Below are 15,098 nucleotides of genomic sequence, written 5' to 3'. Positions count from 1 at the left end.
TTTCCAGCGTTGCAACAGCAGTGTAAAGAATAAGCGGATGATGAGGGGATATCTGGACAATGAAAGGGAAATGACTGATGTATTAAATTAATATTTCACTCAGGCGCTCATCAAGGAAGAAACTGACAACGAGCCTCACACTGAGGAAAGACAAAGGTCTTTATTCAATAATATTCACAAAGAGGAGGCAGAAGTGTTACAAGTACTTAACAAATCTCCAGACCATGATGGTATTCTTCCAGTTGTACTTAAGGGCACAAGAAACTGTATTCATAGGCTGCTAACAAAACCCTTCCAGCGTTCACTCCAGACAGAGGTAATACCCACTGACTGGAAAATTCCTAATTTAGCGCTTAGCCATAAAAAGGGTGACAAATCCGAACCATGTAATTATAGACCTACAAGTCTTACTTCTATTACTTAAGGTTATGGAAACAATGTATAGAAATAAACTAGGATCTTCTGTATGGTAATAGCAGTCTAGTGGAGAGTGAGCATGGATTTGGAAAAGGTAGATCTTGCTTATCTAACAGGTTTGAGTTATTTGAACAAACAATAGAAGTAATAGATAGGGATTATATGGTATATTATCTTTAGATTTTTAGAAGGTTATAGAGAAGGTTCTTCATAAAAGAGTAATTCTCAGTTTTCAGGTGATATGAATTCAGTGTGAATGCTCAAACTGTGGTGGTGTAATTAGTGGAGTACCACAAGGATCTGTAGTAAGACCACTGGTCTTCCTCATTGATATTAATGGCCTAGACTCTATTATAGTTAGCAAATGACTTGAGTTCAGAGGAGGATTAGGAAACGCAACAGAAGTGGCAAAGGAAACTCAAAATTATTCAGACAAAATTCAAGACTCTGTAAACACCTTGCAGATAATATTTCATCTGGACAAGTGCAGAGTTATTTATTGAAATTTGTTTTCTGTAAGGCACTATGGGTAACTCAGACATGAAAAGGTCTGCAACAACTACACCACCAATAATAATAATAATAATAATATGAAATTGATAGTCCTCTTACTTCTGATGGGCCTTCCTCTCACCTCTCTTATACTATTAAAATAATTGAGTGAAAATTTAACTGCTGAAGATTCACAGTTTTGGGCCAGTACAAATAGATTATTGTAGTTCTAACTAATAGAGAAAGGACCAGTTTTTGCTTGAATTCTGACTCATAAATTGGTCATATAAAAGAGGAATTACTGTGATACTTCTGTAATAAATTGGAAATTTCATTTTTTCTTCCTGCATTTGCATGAGAGGTTGTGTGTCTTTCTAGATAAAAATCAAATATTTCAAAATTTCATGCTGGAAAAAATACCCCTTGCGTGTCATCAAGTTCACCGCTGTTCTTCCAAACTTTAAGCTCAGCCTGTTTTGAAACACGGCCTTACAATTCTTTGTTTTTCTTTACAAAACTGCTCCCTCTCCTTTTTGTGTTTCTAAACCAAAGAGCTGCAGTGATAACAATGCCACGCTGTCCTTTTAAAGAGAAGACAGTTTTCACTAAAAAGTTCAGATAATTTTTTTCCCAGAGAAAAATAGGGAATAACACTGATTAGTTTTAGCAGCTTCAGCCAGGCGATGGGCGAATATAATAAGTGTTTTCGCAGACGTCACCAGTGATTATCTCCTCCCCGTATTTTGGGTGAATGTAGTGGATTTAGAGCCTCGTTCTCTATTGTGCTGACATCACTCTTTAACAAGCAGAATTAAATCACGGCTAAAATCATTTGAAACTCTCCCAGAGTCTGCCCGAAACAGCTAAACAATGAGCGTCTGGGAAATTTAAAGAGAACGCTAGAATGTTTGGGGAGAGGGCGATGAGGATCGACAGAGGGGGGGCTCTGTGTTTGAGTTAGTAATTATTAGAGTGTGAGACTTTATTTGGCAATTTCTAGCAAGGTCATGAAAACACCAGAGGATTATTTGCAAGCTGGCCAGCGTAGAATGGGAATGCAGTTGAATGAAGTAGTCTAATATTATTTTCTTTCTTTAGGACGTCTTGCAGTGTACAGTTTAGTGACACCAGCTGATAAACTTTTTAAAGGTCTGCACGATTAAAAGTGTGTGTACTATGTGGTGAAGCACCATGGTGGCTTGAGCAAAGAACAAGAAGCAAAGTGCAGGTTAACCTGTTACCTGCAGTCTGAAGTGTCTGTCATTGCATTAAGCACCAGAGATTTGCACACTGTGGGTCTTATGCAGCTGTGTTTTCCAAGATTTCTGCATTGCATTTGGTAGCACATGCAGCACAGCATTCCTGGTTGCAGCAGAATAGCAGCATTTGTTTAACATTTTTTCTCTGTTAAACAAAACTATGCTTTCTTGCCTATGGTTGCTTTTGGGCGGTAAAATTAATAGTTTCCAGCATTTCTAAGGAGATTTGTATGCACAGAATATGTAAAATTATATTCTCTTAACGAAGAGAATATAATAATTTCCTTAATAAAGGAAATCTAGCATGGAAATTTTGTTTGATAATTACAGCTTTGTGCCACCATGCTATAAGAAAAAAGCAATCTGTTCTTAGTTATTGAAAATGGAATATAGTTTTAAGAACATCCATCTGACTTAATCTCTGCTTGACAAGAGAACTCTTGTTAGCACTAAAACTACACTTGTGGAACTCAGTCAGCCAGCAGCTCTTGCGACTGAAAAACCTCTATACACAGTAAAGGAATCAAAAAAGATGCCTCTCCCCTCCCAGAAAACTCCAAGCCAGGAGTGCTTTAAAAATCCGCTTTGTTACCCATGACAGGAATATTGAAACCCAGTCAGCGAGCACAGCCAGTGTCGTGCTAACCAGGGCTCACTGACAGCTGTAAGGGTTGGGCTGCTGAGCTACTTTTCAAGAGCAGAGAGATGCTGTTGAGCTGGAGCAGAGACTAGGCATAACCACCGTGTCTGCACTGTTACTGCAGCCCTGACAGGCTGCCTTGCATGAAAGTGAGGAGGGTGGTTGGTTGGTAGGTGGGGGTGGGGGTTAGGGTAAGGAGAGGGGAGGGGGTTACTCGTGGATGTGAGATGGAAATTATCCTATTAAATTGAATTAAAGAGGCAGTCTTAATTTACCCCAAGAATGATGGATTTGGATAATTAAGAGTGTTAATGGGGAACGGTTAAAAAGGGCAAGTCACTGCCAATGGAGACATAAAGGGGAGACATGCCACCCCTAATAGTACCAAATTGAAGCCATCAGGACAGGCTTTTATGTTGAAATACTTGGTGGTCACTTAGGGGATTGCTTTACAACTTGTGACAATTAGCTTAAAGTACTGCAAGTTCCATCAGTAAATCAATCTTTCTGAACCTGTTCTGTGTGCCCCTGTGCACCACCTGTGCGAGGGGCTGTAAGTGTTCAGAGGTCCCGGGGTGCAAGTTAAGACGTCCCCTATGAGGATGCCGTTTCGGTGGGCAGAGGGTGAGTCGGACCTGGAGGGAGGCCTGTAGAGTGATCGCATAAATCGGTTGGCGCTTTCGTGGCTGTGATCGTAATTCGCCGCGGGCTGGCCTCCTGGGTGACACCCTCAGTGATTGAAAGGGGCGAGACGGTGGACAGTGCCTGCGAACTGCATCAGGATGCGCTATATTGGTGATGATGCCCAGGCCTTGGGCCCTACCTGTGATGAAGGGGAAGTCTGGCCGAGTGAAGCAATTGTGTGGCCTTGAATTCTGACCAGAAGAATTTCAAACCATGAGACAGGGTTTTCAGAGACACCAAGGGCCACTGACGCTCAGCCACAGAAGCTTCATTTTATTTATCGAAGGCACAGTGTAATCTGTAATCTGCAACTTGTCTGTGAAGAAAAAAATAAACTCAAAGTAAAAGACTAGCAACCATCATCTTAGACAGACTGTTAAATCTTCCAATAAATAATCCAAGTGTTGTTTTTTTTGGCTTGCTTTTTTAAATAGAGGGCTATGGTTTTGTTTATTGGTGTACCAAAACTGAGATAAATGCATCCCAAAATAACAGCATATAAACCACATTTTTGTCTGTCCATTAAAAAAGTAAATGTGACAACATGCATAAAAGGAAATAAATGCATTTGCTGTGTGCTGCCCCAGTGCTTGCAGTTTTTGAAGGACCACATCTTTTTTTTTTCCATGATACTTTTCTCCTTTAAAAAATTAACACCAGTGAAGGGAAAAAAAAAAGAAGAAAAAACAAGCAATCTCATCAAGCGAGAGCCGTTTGCTTAGCAAGAGCTGACAGTCTTTGTGTATGTAAATGAAGAATTTAGACTAATGGAGTTGAACCATTTCTAATTTTGTGATGGCAAGAGGATTTTGATTGAAAGTAATTAAGCAAGCTAGCTGTAAAATTAATTAAAGCAAAAGGAGGGGGGGGATTTTTATTGGATTGGATAGCGATATAGCGGCTGTCAGACAGGGGGACGAATGGGGGTGACCTGGATTCTCTGCCCTCCCTCCTCTCGCCCGAGACTTTTATGTCACTTTAATCTCCTTAGAGCGGCTGGTGTGCATTTGTTCGAAATAATCAAGGAAATATGGTCAGAAATTGTCAGCTTTCAGATCTAATTTACCTGACAGCCTCGTGTGTGCGTGTGTGTGTGTGTGGCAGATTTTATTCCCCCTCTCTTCGGCTTTCTGGAAAATGCTTTTGACAGTGTTGAGACGGCTGGGCTCCTTGCAGGAAAAAAAAAATGAGTGGGGTTAAGATGCGCCCCTCATACGCGGACGTACTGTACATGCACACACATCATCTGTCTCCCACTCCTCTTCAGCCAGTGCGGTTCTGCCGTCATCACTGGTGTCCGGGTTGTTGAGCTGCGCTGTTGCGCTAGGTGTGGCGAACAAAGAAAGTTTGAGAAGTATGACGTTGCAGTGTCTTATTTTTTTTTTGTCACATTGCGTCAGACAAAAAACAAACAGACTCTGAAACAAAAATGTCCCAAGGATGAAGCAGGTGAAGACAACATTAGAATTTCCAGACTGGAGGCCCAGGATCCAGGATGGAGACTTAGATGGGAGACGTCTCGGGAGAACCTAGTGGATGCTCACCCATCTGGACCCGACTTTCCAAACCAGTACCCAGTGTGGTGACAATGGACATTGAGTTCTAGGAGGTGTCTGGGATGAGATATGAGGTAATAACTGAGGTCTTTGGTCACTAAAGATCCCAGGACAATGGAAGAGAAGGGTTGTTAATCTCCACTCTTGGCTTGTACAGTCTGGCCTCCCTAAAGTTTTCCTTAGTTCATCTCTTGAAGCAATTTCTCATTTCTCCTCCTGATCCACTCTCTGTGTATCGAGGCTGCTGGTGTAGAATGGCTGATGTGTGTTACCCGGGTGGGTGCTGACCTTCGGTGGCAAAAGACGATGTTCCTTTCCTATCTGCAAAGCGCTTTGGAATCCTTCAGGATAAAAAACTCCAGACGAATGCAAACAATTAATTATTACTCCTTGCCTAGTGCTTGATGAATCAGATTAATTTGGTGAACCATACTGCACCTCCTGTGTTTTCCTTATACCTGGGGGATCGTAACTAATGTAAGACGTTTGTTCACCATTACAGCCAGATGTCAACTAGCAAACTATTATATATGCAAGACTCAAAAATGCATTTGATCACTGTAAATCGATTTGGCATTATGTTGCGTGTGTGTTGCTGCAGGATGTGTGTATTTTTTATTTATTTCAACGTGCAAATCGTATTAAATTACTAAGTGTCCTGTTTAAATGTCTAACCGTGTGACTGAAGACGCGTCTTGGCCCTGCATTAGCTGTTAAAAGGGGCTCCTCTTTGTAAGTTAAGCCCCCCTAATAGAATTGAGAAGACAGTTCTGAAAGAACCAAGGAAGTGCCAACCATTTTTTAATCCATGAAAGATCTGTCAGTAGCCGTCTGCTTTGAGGCTCTCAGGAATAAATCTCCATTTCCCTCATTGGAAAATGGAATCAACAGCAATACATATTTGTTCAGACCTCACAACTTTGACAGCCACCGAGAAGCAGGACAGGCAAGGGCTATTAGTTTAACGGCATGTATCCTTTTCAAGCTAGAAGATAGGAAATTGAATTAAAATTAAAGCGAAAAGCGTCCGTTGGAAAGCAATAAAATACATAAGTATTATGTCAAATCCTCATCCTCCGGGTGGAGGCTGAATTTCTAAAGTCTGTTGGCCTTTGGCACTGCGCTGGTTTTATAGCCATGTGCTCCCTGGGTTTCAGTCCGGCGCTTTCAGCAAGATTTCTGGAATTCCTCTCCTTCTGCACATGCTGACCCAAGCTCTTCCAGGACCCCCGAGGAGACATTTAATTAAAGCTGATCCCAGCCGGTCCTGTGGCGACCCAGGAACGCCTTGCTGTGGAGGTGCAACGTTGTGTAGGGGGGCGTCCGGTCAGCTGTAGGTGCGGGGATGCAGGAGGCCAGACCCCCTAACAGGATTAGGAGCTCAGGAAAGTCAGGAATAGCGCTGTCTGCGACTGTCTCCTACTGGAGTCCCGTAGACTCCTGTCCCGTTCATTAACGATTGTTGCAAAAGGTGGAGCAGAGTACCTCCCCTCCCTCCTTTAATTAAAGCAAAGGAGCCCCAGGGACCAGCCTTCACTGGGCTGGTGGAAAGAAGACATGTTTCATTTTTGGGGGCTAAAGATTGTTTATATCCCTGCTTGTCACCCATGTGACATCAAAAAGCCATAATAGTCAACTGCAGTGGTACAGATTGAAAATGCTGTATGGTTATTCTGCAGTATTTTATAGTGTTCTTTAGGATAAATATGTGTTTTTGTTTTAATAATATGACTATATCCTGCCCAGAGAATAGCTCTGGTTGCTTGTACAACCAGTGCTGCATGGATGGTCATGGTGATAAATCATATTGTAATGTAATATGAAAGGACAAAGAAAAGCAAATAAGTCCTTAAAATGCTATTGTACAATTTTTATAATCAGTCTGTATTTGAATTGGCACGGTAGGGGTGATGTTACAGTTTTAAACAGGTTTTTTAAAGTTGCCTTTATTTTACCCCCCAGTAGTTTCCCTCCTTGGCCCCCACCTCCTCCTCGTCCCTTTTTCCTGTCTCCAACCCCCTCACTCTCACCCCTAGCTTCGAAATGCCCCGTCTTCCCTCCCTAGGTAGACTACCCCCTGCAAAGTGCTACACTGTTAACAAAGCTTGTGCCAGAGTAGTTAATGTGAAAATCAGGCACCTCATGCACGTTCATGTGAGAGAGAGAGAAAGACACCTTTCACAGCCAGCAGAGCTTTCGATAGAAATTAGTTTCATGCGATATGTAAATTTACGCAATTGAAAAAAGGGGTCTTTAAGTGACAGGTTGATATGTGATTAAGCAACAATTAGAGAGCTGGAAGTAAGAGATGGCAGTGGGTCACGAGCAGCATGGCAGAGCTAAAGGTAGAGCCTGTTGAGGAAATATCGACGCTGGAGGCCAGGAACAGGACCCTAAACAAATTAGCGCGTGCCAGCCGTGGCGCAGACCGTCAATAAAGCCTGCGAATTAGCCGAGATTGAGGTGGGGCGCGGGGACTCAGAATTCCAAGGGAGGATCATTTCTGAAGTTGCTGGGATCATCGTGGTCCAGATTCCACGGAACGGAGGTGTCTCAGTAGTGGGGGCGTCTCCAGAGGAGCAGGCCTCCCGATGGCGTGAACTCATCGGGGTTCAAGAGGTTTAGCAGCAGCCTGGAGACAGAGGCGTTTTCAGCGCGGTACAAGAGCAGTGGTACTCTGGCAGCAAAAACACTGTTTACATCTCGTCCTCCTCCAAGCTGAGACTCAGTGTGATAAGCATGATCATTAGATACGTCTGCAGCACTAAAACTATTGTGTGATATTTCTCTAGCTCCAGAGCCTTGAATGGTTATCTGGTGGTTTGTCTGTCTTTTTGAGCGAGGGTAGGTGTAACCGTGTTTTAAGGAATACATCATTCACATTATGAAGTGATTACATGCCTTAAGTTAACAATAACCCTCTTCTCCCTGAAATTAACGATTGGATTGCTGCGCCTTACTCCTCAGTAGTTTCGAGTTTATTGGAGGGGCTGAAATGCACTGTTTGAATTAAATGGCAGAAAAGGACACACAAGACTATTGTGTAAAACATGGATGAAATGTACCACCTGTTGCGATGCAATGCGTTTGCTTTTCTATGAACCGCCACCTACCCACATTTTATATATTTTTTATATATATAAATGCTTGGGGTGACTCCTTACTGTTAAAATAATCTATAAACCTCTTCTTTACTCAGTTTTTAACTGCAAGTAAACTTTTCCTTCTTCTCTTTCATCTGAAGCCAGTGCAGTTGAGACTTGACCTCCTTGTGGCCCACCAGGGGTCCCGGCAGAGCCTATAAAATCTAAGGTCTCAGGAAGTGAAGGGGTGCAGGACACTATTTCTCATAATGAGACAAAAAGGGCAGGAGATGACTTTGAAAACAGATGGCCCAAGCTCTAATCCCCATTGATGCTGCGCTGGTCAGTTGTGAGCGATCAAGATTTCCTAGGAAGCCCTGAAAACCTGAGCTCCTTTCCCCTGGATGACCTGTTTTTGCCCAGGCCTGGCAGCTGTCTATCCTTCTTCGCTGCAGAGATGTTCCTCTCCCCTTTTCTTCTCATTTACACCGTCTTGCCTCATTTTAAAACCTCATTTTAAAAAGCAGTGCAAGTGACCCCAGTTTCCACAGTAACTCTGACTCAGTAGCTTCACCATAACTCTCTCTTCCTGATCCAGATAATTCAATAGTTGCTGCTCCGTTTTTTTTTCCTGGTCTTTTGTTAATTTGGTGACTACTTCTTTGCATTAAGGGATCTTAATTTTACAGAACTGTACATTCTGTCCCACTCTGTAACTACTCTGCCTTTACACTTGATGTGGATATGAGGCCAGGGTTCAGCCTAGAAGTTAATATTTTGAGAAGAGCTGTTGAAGTTATTACTGTTATACACTGTTTTATTCTGGGGTTTTTTTAGCTGAGGTTCGTTAATGCAGAAAGACCTTAGTTCCTGCACAAGTTCTTGTGCTGGCGATCAGGGTTATTTCACTGAAGCAGTGGTTTCAGATCTGTGAGGTGAGACATAGGGATATTCCAAATCAGGAGTTTAATAAAAACTGAAAAAGTACAATTTGCAATATCATACAGCTAGCCTTGGAAATAACCTCAGACCGCATGCCCAGACAGGCCTTTTAATTTCTATAATTCAATGCCGTGGAAGGAACAAAACAGTAATTTTGACCTCTGTACAGCTTGAATCATATACTCAAAACCTAGCTTCATGAAATTAGCAATCCTCCCGTGTTAAATAAACATCACAAATGACATTAGTATGGAGTCCAGACAACTATAGACCTAACAGAAACCATCTCTGTACTCTACTAACTAAAATTTAAAAAACTCTAAAGCAGAATAAGGACAACTTACAGTAACTGAAGTGTGGTAGGAAAACATTTCTTCTTTATTCTCTCTTTTTGTGTTCCTCATTTATAAGTTATTCATTCTAGAACATATCACATAAAGTATGTGAGATATTTATAAAATTGGAACGCAAGCGTGCTGTAGTTCCTATCCCCTGTCCATTTGTAGCAAATGCTAATTAAATGTTAATAACATAGAAGTAGTCACATAAAAATGACTTAAATCCTGTTGTTGTAGTGACTCAGCTGCAGTTCTTGCTGTTAAAACTCCATAATTGCAGTGAGCTTTCTAATGGAGCCTTCAGCCACTTAAAGACTTTTTTCTCCTTAAAATGCTCCAGAATACTTCCTAAAATGTATTTGTACCAAGAGAGTCCCAAAACGAATTTAGAGGTTTGTTATAGTCTTACACAGAGTGTTCATTTTCATATTCCTTTTGTTTTGTTTAATTTTATAATAATTGTCATCTTTTATGCACAGTGTTTTTCATGAGACATCAATCTGAATGCATTTAGCGATAAACATAATATCTGCATAAACAGATATTGGTGATCGGTGTCTTTTTGTAATTAATTAAAGTCTGAAACTATCACCCAAGATTCTCAAGATCAACCCCCAATTCTCCCAGTGGTTTTCCACCATGACAAAGCAGAAGCAGAAGCCAGCACCTCATGACCAGAGAATCGTACAGAATCACTTTCTAGAGCACCTGTCTGTGTGGGTGAAAGCCAAGGCCAGAGCCTTGGTCTCAAACAGAGGCCAAAAAACTACATGGAGAGTTCTGACTTCTTTATTGCTGTCTGATAGTTGCAAACCATATTCTTCTGCTTATATTCTCATGCTTGGTAACTGAAAATGGTCGCTAGTGAAGATTTAGACACCCGCATCAAAAGCCTTCCTACACTAACAGGTGTAGTGAATTTGTGGAAGAGAATGGATTAATTCTGCCTCATTGTACCACTATCCTGGGGGCACTTGGAAACTGTGTGTAAATGGAGTTTAAAGCACCAGAAACCCCCCCCTAGTTGTTGTCAATTCGAAACCTAAGTAGAAGTTCACAAATATTTCCTTTATCTGTTAGTTATCGTCAGGGGCACTGAAATATCAAGATAACAGCCCATCGAACTTATTTGGATATATAACTGCTACAGTGAGTTTCAAGTGGGAACTCATCTTGGAATAGATCTGAATCAGATCGGTTCATAGTAACAGCCATCAAAGGCGTGAATTATCAGCGAATGATTAAAAAAATCTTAAACCAGCTGAGTTTGATTTACTTGATCTTTAAAGTAGTCTCACTTGATAGCCCATAGTAAAACATCAGATTTTTTTTACTGTGTAGGTAGGGTTTTGTGCATTTTTTTTTCTAAACTTGCTGCAAAATCTTTTCGATGACACAGACACATGATATGCAGAATCTGTAGTGTGCAAGTTCAGTGATTTTTGCTAAATGCCAAAATAGTGCTGTGCAGATTCTTACAAAAACGATCTTACAAGAAAAATACTCTCCCCAGCCTGGAGGTGTAAGTTTGTGGGAGTTTGCTGGAGATGAAAGATGTTTTGCAGTGAAAAATGATCGTTCTGGGAAAAATACGTTAAACTAGAAGGAAATTTCTCAAAAAATAATTTTTAAGCAAGGTCTTGTGAATTATGAACTGTACTCGGTACTTCTTGTTCAATTAAAACCAATTTCTTAAATATTTTCATGAGTCCACACTTACAATCACCCTTAGTTCTTATTAATTTTCATCTGTATATCACTACTGAACTTCATTATAGCTTATGCCTGTCTTCACTGTTTCTCCCTGAACCAGCAGTTAAAACCTCACATCTTTAATTAGATGAAAGCTCTTTAAAAGACATTCGGGTGTAGCACCGACTTAGGTTGCTAAATCATTCTCCGGACTTAAAGCACAAGATTTTATACTGCTACACTTGCACCTTCTCGTTTTTTTTAACACGATGATGTCAGTTTCTCTGATGCTGTATATGCTTTCAAGACCTGGAAAGATGTTTTTTCTGAAGCAGCAGAGAAATATTTGTTATAGACACGGTACGGACTTGCTGTCCACGCTGTTGCCCTGAGCTCTTACTTGGGTGGCATGTGTGCTCCAGGTTTATTTCAAGACTGAAATGCGATTGTTTTAATACCTTAATCCAGTTGTCCTTGGCATTCAGCATCTTGAGGAACCAGTCCAGTAAAATCACTGCCATGTCATTAAACTACCTAACTTGTCCTTTTCCAGCACATTATCTCTGTGTTGTTATGTAAGTACCTTTGAGAGAAAAAGGTATTTATCTTTCCTGGACGTTTGCTACCAGCTTATGATGAGCTTTTACTTAATTAAGTCTCTAAGTCTGTTAAGTGCTTTTTATGCACACATCACAAATGTCAAGTAAATATAAAAATATTTTAAAAATTAAAAAAATTGGTTTAAAGTCAGCATAACAACTATGCTATAGTACAGCTTCACCTTTCAAAATAAGCAAATATGCTTATTTGTGCTTAAATAAACTCTACAGTGGTGTTTTCACGGGGGGTTTTAATGTAGGATTCCCTCTGAATAATATTCAGACTTGTTGTAAATGTGTGATACAGGAAATTAGCAACCCCCCCCCCCCATGCAGTGAAAGACTACACCAGTAGTCCCAGCGTTGTTTCTCATGAGAGGAGGAGTAAACCCTAAAAGTTAAAAAAGTAAAAAAACATTGAAAAACAAATGTAGATCACATTAAAATCGTTACTCATGTATTAGATTTCACGTATTCTGAGTGTGGGTGTGTATATCTGCAGTAAAAGTTCACACACCCATTGGAAATAGCAGGGAAGTGGCGGTACCCATTATTTTGTAAAGGGCAAAATATTTAGCCCGTGACAGTGTACATGGCACATACATACAAAATTTATTCCTTTAATTTAAATGGAAGCTCTCCCCCCTCTTCAAAACACCCATTGAGTTTTAATTATAGTCACTGAACTGTATTCGTTTAGACTGGATTCTAATCTGTTAGGGCCTAGCTGTCAGATTCTAGCCTGGGACACCAGCAGAGTGATGGCTGCCCAGTTTGGAGATAGGCCCCTGGGGAAAGTTAACCCTCACATTTCCCCTGCTTGTCCCAGCTGCCACATCCCATTGTTTCATAGAAAGGTGGTGGGGAGGGGCTTGATATTAATCCTTGCTGATTAATTCTGAGATATTTCATTTTAGAACGAGCTTCTCATTAAGTGCTTGCCTTCATCAGTGGGCTTCCACATTAGGTTCAAGTAGAGGAAGTTATACAAGTGCATTAGGGAGCTGGCGAGAGACTATTTTCCTCAGTCTTCAGAGTTTTATATATCTAATGTACTTTCTGGGGAATTGAAAACAGGGGTCAGTGATTATACGTTTTAATAATTAACTCGTGTCCGGCCTAATTGTGCTTCTTAAGGCCTTTGACAAGGGCTTGATGGTTTATAGCTGGCCTGGGCTGGTGTAGGTATGCTGGAGGGGTTTACAAGAATTAGTTTCTAGCCTCGTGTTTGTGTGTGGAGCTCCAGCTGGGTGTGTTTTTATTCTATATTCTCATTTTTTTTTAAAAAGAGAGTAAAAAACTTGCTTAGTGTAATTCAGAAAGTGCTCTGAATGCGTGACCTTTTCTCTTCTGTTGCCTGCAGGAGTTATGCGAGGGGCTTGGTGCGTGATTTTTACCTTTTTGTCCTCTCCTCCCCCTCCACATGAGCCCCCTCGCTCTTTCTGGGCCACATTCACAGAAAGCTGGGTGGGTGAGAGAGAAGGAAAATGCTTAAAAACCTTTCTAAACCGTTCTAAGAAACAACCTACAACTGCTCCCATCATCTCAATTTTGGAAAATCTGACCTTTTCCATCACCGATTTGCACAACTACTTAACGCGACACCTTTAAAAATGAACAGCTCATGCTGGTGCTTAACGTCGTGTGAAAGAAGGAGTCCAGTGCAGTAATCTCACTTGAGAAATCACACGAGATGCTCTTGTCGTCAATGTTTTCTTGAACAATCATTGTGTGATTTCCTGATTTCACATGTCACGCTCTGCCTTGAGTACAGTAACACTTCGCTGAGGTGTAGTAGCTGGAGCAGCCTTTTCCTCGCCACGCGGCTCATCTTGAGGTTGAAAGCTGCCAGCCTCTTCTCCTCTGTGCATCACAACAGTAAACAGCCGGCAGCTGAGAGGCTTGTGTGAACAGCGAGATGGAAGGGATTGCACCCTGTTGCTTCTCATGTGTGTGGGGATCCCCACTTCAACACCTTCACCCGAGAGTCCAGGAACAGAGTAGCCCCCAGAGTTCAGCTCGCTGAACTTGAATTACTGTTTAAACTACTCAACAGCCACTTGAGCAGGAAGCTCTCTTTTACAGCCATTTCTGTGTAAACACATCTCAGAGGGGGGGGAACTAGTGTAACGGAACCTGGTGTTCTGTGTGGGAATGGTTAGTGTGGGACACCGACTTGTCCTTTTTTAATAGGGGTTGGTGATGAACATGCTGATGAGAAAAGAAGGGAAAAAACTCAACTTGCCATGTTGCACATGAGGGTGAAAGATAGAGAATTGTTACAACTTCATATTCCCCTTTTAGTATCTAGTCAGTGATTCCGGCACTTACATTACAAAAACTTTCAGTTTTAGTCTGTAATGGAAGGTAATTTAATAACTGACAAATCAGAACTCGCATTAAATTTTTTGAAAGGCGTACTTTTGTTGTTATTTGGTGTTTCACTCATCTGGTGCATTAAATGGTGACAGATCAGTTGTTTTGTTGCTGTGGAAGGAACAAATTCATTCTTTTACAACACCTGTATTCTGAGAATTGACAACAGCTTGTGCTGCCAGTGAGGTTCAGTGTAGGGTTACGAAAGAGTATCACAATTACTGTCATTGAACTGATGGATAAAATGGTCCTGTATTGTTAAAAAAACAACTTTGCCACAACAGGGCTGAGCTGTTTTCATGCAGTTGGTTGCTTGGTTCTCCTAGTAGCCTGGAAACGAGCTTTCCTGACAGACACACCCACGCACAAATAAACATAAAAACCTCATTTGTTAGCCTCTCGTTTCAGCAAAGTCGAGGCGCTGAAAATTGCTAAAGAAAAGTTATGCTTTGTCAAACGATGACATGTGTAGCAAAGATGGAGCTCTCCTAGAGCATTTATTAAACCATTCAGCACATTGTCACAGTAAGAAACAGGAGGCGCTCAGAAATCAGATTACCCTTCATTGCGCTTCCCTATGTTTTGCAGTAAATAATTAGACTTACAGAGAAACAGAAATTAAGCCCCTGCAAATTAATTTTGATCTTCTCAAGCTAATTAGTTGTAGCTTTTAAGAAAGTATTGTGCAACCTTCAGTTGGTTGTGCAACTGTTGTTCATCAGAGGGACTGAAGGCCCTTTAAAAAGGTGATCGAAGACATAAAGCTCAGTTCCTGTAGGAAAGCTGTTGCTGTTCATGATCTCCTAAGATCACAAAAGGAGAATTTGTTTCCAGCGCTTCTCTCTAGATTAGCTGAAAAGTCTGCCTGGCCGGTGGTCAGTATTCCTGGGACTGTTCTGCACCGAGTGGGCACTCAGGTCCAGGCTATGAGGTGCCAGATTGAATAGCTTCTCAACGGGCGCCACCCCCGGTCAGTGTCGCCTGCCCCCCTCCCCCCTGCGTCCGGTAGCGAGCCGTGCT

The 15,098-nt window shown here is 41.4% G+C and overlaps 1 protein-coding gene across 2 annotated transcripts in view; it reads left to right on the top strand.

Annotated features, from left to right (window-relative positions):
* casz1 (castor zinc finger 1) overlaps positions 1–15,098 on the top strand; it is a 239,029-nt gene that overhangs the window by 151,764 nt on the left and 72,167 nt on the right. The gene's annotated exons all lie outside the window — the stretch shown is intronic.

This window comes from Atractosteus spatula, chromosome 20, assembly GCF_055471065.1.
Source record: "Atractosteus spatula isolate fAtrSpa1 chromosome 20, fAtrSpa1.hap1, whole genome shotgun sequence".
NCBI classification, from domain to species: domain Eukaryota; kingdom Metazoa; phylum Chordata; class Actinopteri; order Semionotiformes; family Lepisosteidae; genus Atractosteus; species Atractosteus spatula.
The sequence above is the reverse complement of the archived record's forward strand: the minus strand, read 5'-3'. Positions and strand labels throughout refer to the sequence as shown.